General features: G+C 63.6%; 1 long non-coding RNA gene across 1 annotated transcript; it reads left to right on the forward strand.

Moving 5' to 3' along the window:
• The first annotated feature begins 968 nt into the window (after window positions 1–968).
• Window positions 969–12,095, forward strand: LOC135362726 (uncharacterized). The gene is made up of 3 exons (XR_010407779.1): window positions 969–2,759; window positions 5,700–11,194; window positions 11,511–12,095. It is a non-coding gene; the product is annotated as an uncharacterized LOC135362726 (long non-coding RNA).
• Window positions 12,096–12,671: the final 576 nt, after the last annotated feature.

The following is a 12,671-nucleotide window of genomic DNA, read 5'->3' on the forward strand; positions in this document are numbered from 1 at the left end:
TTGGTTTTTGGCACAGAGTCCTTGAGATTTGGTATCTATTTACACTTGCGGCACCTCTCCGTTTGTGCGAGCCACGTTCCCAGCTCTCCGAAATCGCATGTGGCGAGTAGCTGGCCTATCGGACAGTGACAGTCCAGAACATTCTCACGGGGCTGCATGCGGACAGCACGTGTGGGCCGATCTGTGTCGGGAGGAGGGCACGTTCAGAGTGCTGTGGGAACGCAGAGGAGAGAGCAACCGTTGGAGGGGCTGGAAGGCTTCCCCTCTGAGTGGGCACTGAAGGATAAATAGGAGTTCTTTGGGCACAAAATCTTCCAATTTCATCCCTGGTACCCCGGGTAGGGCTCATGAAGATCGAGGAGAGTGTGAAGAAATCAAGGACCTCCGATGACCTCCCCACCAGGTGCTCCTGGAGGAACCCTGGGTTTAAATCCTCTGATTTCTGCCCCTGAACCACTGTTGATGTTTTCCCATCTTCCGGTCACAAACACCGCGGTCCAGGAGCTCAGCTACTGGCAGGTGGCCCGTAGATCTCGAGCTCTATTGGCCAGCCCACTGGACAGTATGGCCTGGTCCCATTGCTGTTTACAAGGCCATTGTGCCTGTGCTTGAGAACGTTCCGGAACCCCTGTTTATGTGTTACAGGTGGGGAGTCCCGAAGCTCGTCCGTAACCAGGCAGGATTCTCCAGTCACTGCCTGTTTAGTCTTCCTGAGGCCTGACTGAAATCTCTCCTGCTGCTGCTGGGGCCCCCGCCGGACTGCTTGGCAGGGTTGCTCAGATTCGGCCCACCTATCTAAAACCATCAGATACGGATCTTCCAAATGTTTCTACGAAGAATCAAAAGATTCAGCCTGCATCGGGGACATCTCTGGATAGGTGACCAGTGTGGGGGTGGCTGAGGGCTGTGACAGCTCTTTGTGACCAGAGGCACGTCCCTTCCGCTCTCTGGAGGGGTCCACGTTCCCTGCTGTAAGGGGAGGGGATTGTTCTGGAATTGAGGTTTGAGGTTTGTGGTTCCGGGTGGCGGGGTGGCCTCTCCCTCCCCCAAACCTCCCTCCTCTGCTGTGTGCACACTGGGGTTTCATCCAGGGGATGAAGTGCCCCCCGGCCCCTGCAGACACTTGCTGCACCTTCCACAGTGGAAGGGGTCCCGCGCGCTCTTCTCTGGGGGCCTGGGCGGGTTGGAGCAGGGCCGAGCAGGGCGGCCACCGTGAAGGGCGCTCCTGTCAAGTCCAAACTCCACGTGAAGGCGAGGGAAGTAGCCGGGTGGTGACTGGGGGAGGCCGCACCCACACAGCCCCGCCCCGCAGGGTTTCAGAGCCGCTCACGGTGAGGGCCCACCTCCCTCGGGAGGCCAAGTGGGTGTGCGGTGTGAGGTTGGGCGTGCATTCGGGCTCCGTGACCCCGTCTGGCCTCCACGCATCACCTGTAGGGTGGAGGTGGTGGCAGGTGTCCTGGCCCCCGTGGGTCGGCCCTGTGTCAGGCGGGCTGGACATCTGCCAGACGCTTCTCTTGCCCACTCTCCCGTGCCTGGGCTCCTTCGGACTGGTGCCCCCCCGCCCCCCCCCCCGGCACATGGTGAGTGCATCACTGTGCAGGAAAGGGTTAACTCGGCACACCCCATGTGCCCATAGCCCACATTTTCCAAAGAAAGATCTGGCCCGGGCCCAGCTCCTGGGAGGCAACCTCTGAGCCCTTCGGACGTCCTGCCTTGGTTTCCCTGGGGCCTTGGCCCACACCAGAGAGTCTCTGCTGATGATGGCATCTATGGGGGCCCTTGGGTCGCACAGTATCAGCTCGACCTCTGGAGGGACAGAAGACTCAGGTCAGCTGCGTGTGTGTGACCGGCACCCAGCGAACTCAGATGGCTTCCCTGGTTGGCCCCGCGTGTTGTCACATAGGGTTTCGGGACAGCTGACCACCGTCCACACGCAGGAGGCCACCATGCTGCTGCTTGGCTGAGCTCCCTGAACCCAAGGTTGGTCTGGGGGGCCCCGGAACTGCATCTCTGCTGGTGGGCCCTGCAGGCAGCTGAGTGGGGAAGGTGCCGGCCCATTTCTATCACAGGCCACAGAGAGCAGTCCTGTCCCAGGACCCCCCCAAGTACAGACCCCTGCACATTTTGCTGAGGCTTCCCGGGCCTTTGACCCACCTCTCTCCAGCTGCCCGCATTCCCAGCTCTGGCCCCGCAGACCCCCCGCCCTGGATCCCCGAGTCCCCGGGAAGAACCACAGGGCTCCAGGTGTGGGGAACCTCCGTGGGCTGGGGAGGCCTGTGCTCGCCCTCCTGCCCCGTCCCAGATCTGCCATCCTGGCCACGGGGAAGCAGACAGGGTGGAGGGGACACTGCGTGGCAGAACTTTGGACACGAAGACTTGTGTCTTCTCAGAAGCTGGGATGCTGGGGGCTGGTGGGGGCTCCCGAAGGCGGCGTCTGGATCTTTCTCCTCGGGCTCCGGTGAGGCTTCCAGCTTGGCCTCGCTGAGGCTTTGGGAGTGCCAGCAGAGCTGGGATGGCCCGGCCCCGTCATGCAGCGCCCCCAGAGGCCCTCCTGTGCCGGCCCTCCCAGAGGGGTCTCAGGCCCCAACGGTGGGTCTGTCCGGCCTTGGGGCCGTTGCTCAAAGTGGTTCCCCTGCCTCGACCACTCTCCCCCATCTCTGCCTGCGGAAAACCTGGGCTCCCTCCAGGGCACAGATGCCCCTTCTCCCCTGAGCCCTCTGGAACCTGCCCTCCCTGTTCAGCTCCACACCTGCCTCCAGGTGAGTCGGTCTCGATGAGGTGCTCCCTGGTGCCAGCACGGGACAGAGGCCGCCCTTAATGAGGCTCTGCGTGGAGACGTGGCTTCCCGTGGCTGCACGCCTCAGCCGCGGGGCTGGGAGTCCCAGCAGGCCAGTCTGAGCCCCAAGCCTGGTCCTGAAGCTCTGCCCTGCTCTTTCCCGGGCCACGGCCTCCCCTGGTCCCCCCCCCCCCCCCATGTGGCCAGGACCCTGGCATCCGGGGAGAGGGGCCGTCCTTAAGGCCTCGTGGCCCCAGGCCCGTGTCCTCCCAGGGTCCAGCCCCGGGGCGTGGAGGCGGTGGAGGACTCGGACCGGACCGGGGCCCGCCGCCTCCCCGGCCTGCAGACGTGGCCGGCCGCCCCCGCCCCGCCACGTCCGCACTTCCACCCGGCCGGCAGGAAGCCGCGCGCTCTTGCTCTCTTTTTGTGAATTTTTGGAGGGTTGTTGTTGCAGGAAACATCTGGACATGGTCCAAGGAACATAATGAAAAAAAGAGAGAGAGAGAGAGAGAGCGGAGGAGGCAGGGGTTGGGGGAGGTTTGGAAAAACCATCTGATTTCACTTTGCAAAGACAACTGCAATTATGCTCGGAGGGCCTCACAGCCACCTCGGATTCAAACCATGCCGCTGACGTCAGGGGGAAACTATGAAGCTCGAGATGCTTTTGTGACACACACCACACAGAATGGGTCCCAGGCCGGCTCCTGGCTTTCGAATCAGGACAGTTGATGAAACGCGGGGTCTTTTCCAGAAGTGAGAGAAGCAGAACAGGGGCCCTCACCCTGGGCTTACGGGGGTGTCTGGTCTCAAACTCGCGGCCAGGCCCTGCTGGGCCGGGCTGCCCCACTGCGGGAGGGAGGACAGAGGAGGAGCACTCCACCGGGCTCCCCGCCGAAGTTCAGTTTCCGTCAGGCCCACCGCGAGCCCCCCGGCCCCAGAACCCAGCATGGCTGAGCCGGCTCTGTTCTCCCCGCCACGCCTTTGGTGTCGAGGGCTCCCGGGCCCGGCAGGGTGCCCTGGGACTGCGGGGCTCAGGGCTCCCCGGTTCAGTGTACCCCCTGCTCCAGTGCTTTCCGAGCATGTCCTAGGGTGGGGGCCAAGGGTTGCTGACCCTCACATGGTGCCCAGGTCCTGGCACCTCTGCCTTGGAGCTGGAGGCAGGGTGGCAGCCAGCCTCTGTACCTCCTGCCCTGGGGCAGTTCCAGCCCCTGGGTCAGGACGTGCCTGTCCCAGCACCACTCGACGGGTCTCGGGAGGGCCAGGGCCCAGAGCCAGGGGTCCGGGAACATGACGGGAGCTGCACGGAGAGGGTGCCAACTGCCCATCCTTGAGATTCTAGGGCTTCTCTGTAGATGCCTCCGCCCAGCCCCCCCCGATGGAGGCCCAGGCCTCTGACCAAGGTGACCACAGCTCCACCTGCAGACCCCTCCCAGACAGGCCTGTGATCCCTGAAGACCTCACGCCCGGGGGAGTGGGGGGCCAGCTTAGTGCCGTCTCCATGTCTTGTCAGGAAGGTTCCTTGAAGTAAAACCCCACAGAGAAGCCCAGTGATGTAGCAAGGACAGGCGGGTGTCTGCCTGAGGCGACTCAGGTTCAAGGGGACCAGCTGACCCTCGTCAGGCCTGGAAGCAAGGCCCTGCCCTGGGAGCCCACCCAGCAGGGCGCCCCCTGAGCCAAGCCCCGCAGGCTCTTCAGGCCCAACTGGAAACTGCCCCCACCTCTCTTTCCACTCGACAGGTGGGAGGCCGAGGCCTTGGAGGACACGGGGTGCGCGGCAGAGGGTCGCCGGTGGGGTGTGGGCAGAGGGCTCCGGGCCCGCGTGGGGCTGTGGGGCTCGGCCTGGAGGGGGCCCGGCCGGGCGGGGGGCAGAGCCTGGCTCGGGACACGGGGCGTGGGGCGCAGGGGGCGCCGTCTGTCTGGGTCACGATTCAGCGGTGCCTGCAGCAGAGTCTTGAGTCATGGGCTGGGGCCTCCTGGCCTCTGGGGGGGCCTGAAGACATTTTTTCCATGGAAAGTAGCCGCTGGCTCTGTGCTAAGCAGGGAGCTCTCGGTCCCCCTCCCCCCGCCTGTGGGAGCCTTGGCCATGGGCTATGGCTGTCCTCACACTGATCCTCTTTGTTGGACTTTCCACGGGCCCGGGGTGGGGTGGGAGCGCCAGGCAGGGGTCAGACGGGCAGGTTCTGGACCTGGGTCAGCCCCCAGCTGGCGCCTGCCCTCTGAGCCTTTGGTTTGCTTTCTGTTTGCATCTCGCTTTGGGGCGAGGTGGGTCAATGAATATCAGGGGTCTGGCTGGGAGGGGACAGACCTGACTCTTTGGTTGGCGCGTCAAGGGGCGACAGGTTGGGGCAGGGAGCGGCAGGAGGTGGACTGTCCCAAGACAGAGGGTTGGGGGCATGAAGACGGTGGCTGAATTTAAGGGCGGCCACCCCGAAACCTGCCCGCCGCGGCCCTGGTGGAGAGACACCTACCTGCTTTGTGTGATGCCCCCGGCTACTTCTCCACTGGGGGCCTTGGCCATAAACCTGTGAGTCAGAAATCCCTCCTCAAGCCCCTCGAGGGCCTCCTCCCACCACGGGAAATGCAGGCATCCCCAGGAGCCCCAGAACTTTCCGTGCCAGAGGGGCTCAAGCTAGGGGGCAGTGGGTCAGCAGTGATGATCCGTGGCTCGGTGTCACCTAAGAGCAGTGGTTTGTGGCTGAGCTTGGGAGCCTCACCTTCTCCGTCTTCTCCGTAGCACGGGCGGGAGGACAGGGGGACAGGCTGCAGGTCTCCAGCTTAGGGGGGGCGGGGGGCCTCCTGGCTGGACGTGGATGCAGCCTCAGGAAGACCCAAAGTGGGTTATCCCAAGGGGTCTTGACAACGTGGCCCCAGGGCTCCATTAGGGGAAGCTCTGTGATGATCCCTGACCTGCTCCTTCCTCCAGGAAGCCCTCCTGAACCATGTCTGCCCGTCTGACCTTCATGTGTTCTCGGGTTCTGTGAACAGAAGTCTTGTCTGCCTGGAGATCTCGGCTCCTGCAGGGCTCCCCATGAGCCCCGGTTGTGCTGACTGAGGGGCGAGCAGGTACCAGGCGTGTGGGCCTGTAGAGGGTGCTGGGCCTTGCACGCAGATGCCACGCACAGCCTGTACAGACTTGAGCAAGTTGCCCATTGCTCCAAGCCTCAGTTTCCCCTTCTGTGAGATGGGATCATAGCGGCACTGGCCTCACTGGGTCACTGGAAGGACTTAACGGTGATGGATCTCCTGGCCCCGCAGACTGTCCAGGTCCCAGCTTCCCCCAGAAGGCCCTCCGTCACCATGCAGCCCTCCGCCCTTCACCCGTGTCCTGGGAACGCAAGTATCCTGTTTGTTCTTGAGCTTTTGCCCAATGTTAGCATCCAGGGGGCTCCTGCACACATCGATAGCTAACGGTGGGCTTCGGGCTGGGTCTGTTTTGTCCTCCTGCGGAGTTCCTGGGTAGCTCCCAGGGGCAGCGGCCCTGTTTGTCACAAGGCAGCAGGACAGGCGGACAAGGGTTCTGGGCCTGGACCGGAAGAACCCAGCCGTGCCATCCTCAGCTCTCTGACCTTGGGCAATGACGGACCCTTCCTGAGCCTCGGTTTTCCCGTCTGTGCCCTGGGGCCAGTGCCCACCTCAGAGGGTTCTGGTGAGGAGTCCTGCTGTCTGTGAACGAGCTCAGGGCCAGGCCATGAGATGCCCGGGAAGGGGCGGCCGGCGGCGGCCGGGGTGCTCTTGCCCGTCCACCTGCCCTGCTTCTCTGGGCTGTGAGGACTTCTGACTGTGGCCACCTCCCTTTTACTCTTTCCCCAAGGCCACGAGGGCTTGCGGGGAGAGTCCTTCAGGATCCCCCCGAATAGGGGAGCCTGGCTGGCTCAGTTGTTAAGTGTCTGCCTTCAGCTCAGATCATGATCCTGGGGTCGTGGGATCGAGCCCCGTGTCGGGCTCCCTGCTCAGCGGGGAGTCTGCTTCTCCCTCTCCCTCTGCTGCTCCCCCTGCTTGTGTACTCGCTCTCTCTCAAATAAATAAATAAAATCTTTAAAAACAAACAAAAAAGAATCCCCCAGAATAAGCTCTCACTCTGCAGCCTGGGGAAACCGAGGCCTACAGAAGTTGCAGCCGGCGAATCCATCCTCCTCACGGTGGCTGGCTTGTCACCTTCTGAGTAGGGGCCTTGGGGACCTGGAGATGATAGAGTCCCTGCAGGAAAGGGACCCTCCACGACGCTGGGGTGATTGGAAGCAAGTTTAATGAGGTCACCGTGTTGGTGTAGGGACGTCTCAAGGCCTAGTGCAGGCCCGGGCCGGGAGCAGTGGGGCGCTGTCACCAGCCGGAGCCAAGGGCAGGGTGGGGCCCGGCAGGGGGGCACGGAAGGGCTGGGTGACCCTGCGGGAGGGCAGCCGGGCCCCTGGGGCACAGAGCAGGGTGCAGGACGCACACAGTGGGTCCAGAGGAGACACCTGGGTCACCAAAGGCAGGACTTCCACAAACAGCAAACGTTCCATTTTTGAGAACTCACTTCACGAGATTCAGGTAGTGCCGGAGTTAGCTGTGGCCCCCCCCTTGGCTTCCTGAGTCCAAAGTGAGAAGCCCCTCTGCGTGGGTGGCAGGCCAGCACTGGGCCCCAGGAGTCAGGGCGACCGCCTCCCCTAAACAAACATCTGCCTTCGGGCTGCCCGGGGCCCCGGCCACTTCCTCACGTGCGGGCAGTGTCTTGCTGGCCTGGGAGGTACCCTCGCCCCTCGCCGTCCGGCGCGCCGGGGGGCGTCCCGAGCATCTGGCCTCTACCGCCAGACGCCAGCAGGCGTTCCCCACCCTGGTAGCGACAACCACAACCGTCTCCAGCCGTTGCCAAGTGTCCCCTGGGGGACAGACCCGCCCCCTGTTAAGAACCCGTGGCCTAAAGAAATGAGTCCTTCCCCCGAGTGAGGTGGGAGCACGACCCGCGCGGGTGTGGCCTCCTCCAGGGAGCCAGCTCCCCTTCTCCACGCGTCCTCATCATGCTCTGCCAGAGGAGGTGCCTGTTGCCTCCCTGACCCCACTCAGGGAGGGCGGGGACCCGCCGGGTGCCCACTGGGGGCCGAATGGGAGGAAAAGCCTCGTGGCAGGTGCCTTGCAGCTCGCCGAGGGGTGGGGCCCCGGGGGAGGACCTTCCACCTTCTTTCTCTAGGGAGGAAAGAGGGGCCTGCGTAAGGACCCACCCGCAACCTGGTGGCCGGAGGCGACGTGACCAGCGGTCGGCTGTCACAGCCCCCATGCGCCAGGACTTGGTTCTCACGAGGCCTCAGTCCGATGTCACCGTGTGGTCAGAGCATCACACCGGGGCAGGGAGAGCCGCCTCCAGGCCCCTGCTGGCTCCCTCCACGCGGGCCCCCTGGCTGCTCGGCGGCCTCCCCCCAGCGGCCGGCCGGGGTGGAGCGGCGGTGCCCCGTGAGTCGCCCCGTGAGTCACCCCACACACCGCGACTTGCACACGATCTCTTGTGCTGCGCTGGCCCATTCCGGCTCAGCCAGGTGCCGGCTGTGGCCATTCTCCTGAGGGCTCTCGTGGCACCTTCCCGTGGCCTGTTTTCTCACACGCCGGCTCCTCTCTGCCACGGGACGCCGGTTTCTGACAGGCCGGGTGGGTTCGGTCAGTGTCAGGGCTAGCTGGATCCTGGAGGGCCTGGGGGGCCATCTTTGGGCTCGGGACGGGAGTTGCAATGTGGTGTCCGTCAAGAGGGACACGCTTTCCGACCGTGGCCGTGTGGCTTCAGGCACGTGACTGAGCTCCCCTGGGCCTCGGTTGCTTCGTCTGTAAAATGGGGATCCTAATGGAACCCCCTCCTCCGGCCACTGAGAAGGCATGCAGAGGCCCGGCGCAGCCCCTGGCCTGGAGCCCCCACATGGGCATTGCTAGAGCTGCAGCTTGCCCCCAGCCAGGGGCCGGCGGGCTGCGCGGGGCCTCGCCGCAGTAGCACGACCTGGAGGGACCCCGGCAGGAGGACGGAGGCAGAGAAGGGCGCTCACTTCCCAGCTACTGGCCACGGTCAGTGGCCATGGCCGGGGAAAGTCGGGACACAGGCCCACTGCAGGGGCGCTCGGGTGGCAGGTCGGCGCCCAGCGAGGGGGGAGGGAGAGAGCGAGGCTGGCACCTCTGCAATGGGGCAGGGCCAGGGCATCAGCCACGCCTGGAACCCCGGCCAGCTCCGCACTCCGGGGGCGGATGGTCTGTGAGCACACGGAGCTCGTGGCTGGTGCATTTTCTGCCTCTTTATGGCAGCCGGGCTGGCGCTCCCCCCTCCCGGAGACAAACCAGACAGCCCTGGGGCTCCCCTGTTGCATTCTTCTGCCTGAAGACAGACGGCAGTCTGATGAGCGAGGGCATCAGTTTTGTGCAGCAAGGGGAAAAAAACAAACCTTTAAAACAACTCAACGATAAAAGTCCCTGCCAGCAGAATGCCCAGCCTGGCGGCAGGTTTGTGGAGTCGCTGAAATGAAGGGGGATGCTGGCGGCTGAGACAGGGTGGCCTCGCTGGTCCTGTCCTGGGCCGTCTGGCGGCCGTCCAGGGGCGTGGGGCCCCAGCCCCACCCCGCGCTCCAGAAGGTTCCATATTTGTGCAGGTCCCTGGTGAGAGTCTCTCCCACACGTTTCCATAGTTATAACTTTCACTCCTGGTTACTCGACGCCTCTGTTCATGACAAAATAGTAAAAGAAGTTTCGAAAGGAGAGCAGAAGGTTTGTGCTCAAAGCCTGTTTGTCACCTGACTTCCACTTTGGAAGGGGCAGGTGCCCCGAGCCTCCACACCCCCCTTTGCACCCCCAATGCCCTGCCCCCCCTCAGAGCCACCATGACAATGTCCACTTCTAGCCTTGGTCCCCAGGCTTGACTGGTGTAGGTGTGCATGGGTCGTCTGAGCCCTGGCCGTGTCCGCAGCTCAGGTGGGTTTTGGGGGTCCCTCAGCTCAGACGTGTGAGGGGAAATAAGTCGGGGCTGACTTCCGCGATCCAGGCCCACCCAGAGTCTACGCTGATGAGCGGATGGCCTCTCCCCGTGGTCTTGGCCTGGCCCACGTGGGGCCTACGTGGCCCGTGAGCTCTGGGCTGGCGGCCTCAGCCCCTGGAGAGTCCCGTCGGCAGAGCGCCCAACCCGAGTTGGAAGTTTGCGTCCTCCGGGGGAGGCGGGGGGACGTGGGGTGAAGCTGAGGCTAGCTGGTGACCCTCTATGCCCCTCTGTGCCCCTCGGGAGGAGGCGAGAGGACACCACAGCTGGTGGGCCGGCGGGGCCCGAGGCATCCTGGGGGGCCCAGCTCTGTCTCGTGCTCATGCCTGTGTGGAGGGCACACAGCGTCTCGGGCTCGGACGGGCCATCCTCGAGCTTCCTGGGCAGGAACAGAGTCCCCCGGGCCTCTGGGGGTGGGGAGCCCCTGGGCCACGGCTGCATCTCCCTGCCACTCTGCTCTGCTTCGTTCACTTGGCTGGGCCTCCCTCGTGCCCGGGCTGGGACCACCGGGCTCCCCGCTCACCTCTGGCCTACGTCCCTGATTTTGGTCCTGACGGGCCTGCTGGCCTTGGCTCACATGTTCACTCCACGTCTGGAGTGGGCAGGAGGGGTCACCTGACGCCGGCCACCCCGAGGCCTCCCCGTGCAGGGGCTGAGCCGGGGCTGGGGCAGGAGTGGAGTCCAGCCCTGGGGGTCGCCTGCAGCCCTTGACTTTCCACTCTCCCCAGCCCCGAAGGACGGTCTGGACTCTGCCGCCCCACCTGCGTGCAGGGACATGACCCAGAGCCCAGAGGCGACCTGCGAGGAAAGTGCCAGAACCCTGGTTGGTGCCAGCAGCCTGGGGTTGCCCTGTGGGGACCAGGCACTCACGCACTCCAGGAGCTCAGTTGTCTGTCATTCCTGTAGGGCAGGGGACTGGGTTCCCCCGTCCCCCGCACGACGGCTCCGCCCTTCTGGAGGACCCACCCCCGGTGGCCCTGTGGTCTCAGCACCAAGGCCTTGTCCATCCTCGTGGGCAGACAAGTGCTGCCAAGTGTGGCCTTCAGCAGGCATGTGACCCGAGCAAGCCCGAACCTTGGTCAGAAATGCCCTCCTCAGAGCAGCCAGGGAAGACGGACTCTTAACCATGAGGATGAGAAGGCCCCACCCCGCACCTGACTGACACCATAATGCTGTTATAGCTCCCGATGAGTCTCCTAAGGCCCATTTATCTTTCCCAGAAGTCACCTGATTTCCTGTAGGCACCCCTCTCCCCTCCTCTTCTCCTCCGAGAGCCCCCTAAGGTGGTACCTAAGCCCCAAATTTGAACCGCCCCCTTGAATCATATTTTTCTGTGAACTCCCAAGTATGTACGTACGTGGATAAAAATCTGTCTTTTCTCTCACACATCTGACTTTTGTCCGTTTAATTTGCAGCTCTCCAATTCTGAACCTAAGAAGGTACGGGAGAATTTTACCTCCCCCTCTGAAGATGTCCCTGGAGCCCCCCACATGTCGAGAGGAGCAGGATGAAGGGAGGGGAGGCGGGCCTGCTCTTGCCCAGGGCGGGATCTGCTGGCCCCCCTTCTGCTGCCTGCTGGTGGCCTGGGTCTCTGAATCCCACCTGTCAGCCCGTCCAAGCCCTTCACAGGCACGACCCCCTTTCCCGGATGAGCTACCCGCTTCTGTTGCCCTGTGCGAGTCAGGCCCTGGGCCAGGTCGTTTGGGTACACTGAGGTCCTTCATGTTTAGAAACATCCCATATTCTCTCTGGCAGGTGGAGAGGCGAGGCTCAGAGAACCCCCGGCTGATGCCCGCGCCACGCTCCCCAGGCCTGCGCCCTTCGATGACCCACAACTCACCCGTTAGGGACAATCCCTGGGACCCGCTCCAGCTCAGCAGTTTGCTCTGAGGTCCGGGCGACCTCCTCTGCCTCTCTGGGCCTCAGTCTCTCCTCCTGCAGCGTGAAGGCCTCTGGCCCAGTCACACCAGTCGGCTGAGCCCCTTCCCGGTCTGGGATGTCCACATGGGGTTTGGGACCACCCACACTGACTCGGCTTTGCCACTTAGCCATGCAGAGCCCAGCGCACTGAGACGTGTCTTTTGGCCCCAAAAAGAGGCCATTTGGAGAGGGCAGACGGGCCTCTCCTGCCAGGGCTGGAGGGAGCGCAGGGAGCCGGAGCCTGGGGCCGGGATGCAGGTCAGGCTTATTTTATGTCAGGATAACTCGGGCCATGGAGGAGGCGGCGTTGCGAAAAAAACGTTTAAAACATCTCGGAAAATGTGCAGCCTCTTCTTTTCCACAGGACTCAGACCCTATCCTCCCAGCATCTTGGGTGAGGTGGGACTGGGCGTGGAGGGAAGGAAGGGGGGACACCACGTGGCAAAGAGAGAGTTTTGCCTCCCCGCCGCACCTCTCCTCCTCTGTCTCTCCGGGACGCCTCACCATCCACCCCCGGCCCCGGAGCTTCGTCTGTTCCCTTCACCACCCCAGGCCACGCTGGGGACTGGACATAAACCCATTTCACAGATGGGCAATCAAGGCTCAGGGTTGGGGCCTGGCTGATTCTGACGCACTCAGCATGAAAGCCGGGAGCTGCACCAGCTGCAGAGTCAGGGGGGCCTTAGGGCTCCTCATTCAAAAATTAGTAAGAATTTCAAGAGGGCAACTGCAGAGTATGAACCCAAGCACGGATCTCCTGAGCACGGGCCTGTGGGGTCTCGCCTTTCCTCCGTCCTCACATGGTTGCTCAGACCACTCGGCGTGGCCAGCTGTGTGAGCGTGGGGCTGTGGGGTGACTGGCCCCGGACCCTGGTCACAGAGCTCTCGCAGCATCTGGGGCCTCCTTCTGCCAGGCTGACCCCCGTGGGTGGGTGGGGGCAGCTCCCCATGGCCCTGGACTTTCGGACACTTGAGGCAGAGCAGGCCACGCCAGCA

Source organism: Mirounga angustirostris, unplaced genomic scaffold (assembly GCF_029215605.1).
Source record: "Mirounga angustirostris isolate CCGP_5_RB_7025 unplaced genomic scaffold, mMirAng1.0.hap1 SCAF_15, whole genome shotgun sequence".
NCBI lineage: Eukaryota > Metazoa > Chordata > Mammalia > Carnivora > Phocidae > Mirounga > Mirounga angustirostris.